Consider the following 920-nt stretch of genomic DNA (forward strand, 5'->3'; position numbering starts at 1 on the left):
TTTGGATACCTCCGATCCCTTGGCAACAGCGCTGCGCTAGCAGAGTATAGGAGTTGCTTGCGTTTCTGTTTTTTGGGACTAAATGTATTCCTTTTTTTAAAAATAGTTACCAGTCTATTATTTTGCTTCACCAGTTCACTCTAATTGCTTTATATATTTTCACTTTGTTTATCGTGTTATTTCAATTATTTTCCAAGTGAATACCCACGTTTCTGTGCAGTTAGACTCGAATCAGGAAGTAAATTCATGGTTATATTAGCCTTTAAAAGGTATATATACTAAAGAGAACTATCGTTAAAACTCATGTCGTCAGTGATAAAAATCGCATCAAAAAGGGAGTACACCAAAAAGACCCACGTCATGAAAGACATTTAATATATAAGGAGATATCAACCGATAGTGATTATCTCGGTGACCCATGCTTTTTCGATAATATATCTTTTTAAAGAAGATTAAACAGATTAAAAGATGAAATAAAACAGACAAATTGGGAAAATGACAGAAAATAGCATTGAATGATAAACACACAAACATAACCCTGTATCTACAAGCATCTCTCTATGCTTACACACACGGATACAAAGCACACTACAGGGCAAGAGATTTTAACGCATAAAAAGCCGGGGCAAAGTTGCCTACCTGGAGCCCTTTCACCAAAGAAGATTGAGGAAGATATCAACCATTATCTAAATAATAAGACTAAACTATTTGAAAGAGAAATAATATAAAGTTCCGGCAGAGATGCAAGTCAAAGGAGGACACATTATTCCGTACATTAGCAGAAGAAATGAAGAAAAAATATTACGATGACTCAGTGGGTATCGTCGGACCAGAGGTGAAGGGGATACACTACTTGCAGATTCTTAGGTGCAAGGGGCTGTTGCGTTGTGTAGGAGCGAAGGTTCATGTGATCAAGGCTA

This window comes from Penaeus monodon, chromosome 32, assembly GCF_015228065.2.
Source record: "Penaeus monodon isolate SGIC_2016 chromosome 32, NSTDA_Pmon_1, whole genome shotgun sequence".
NCBI lineage: Eukaryota > Metazoa > Arthropoda > Malacostraca > Decapoda > Penaeidae > Penaeus > Penaeus monodon.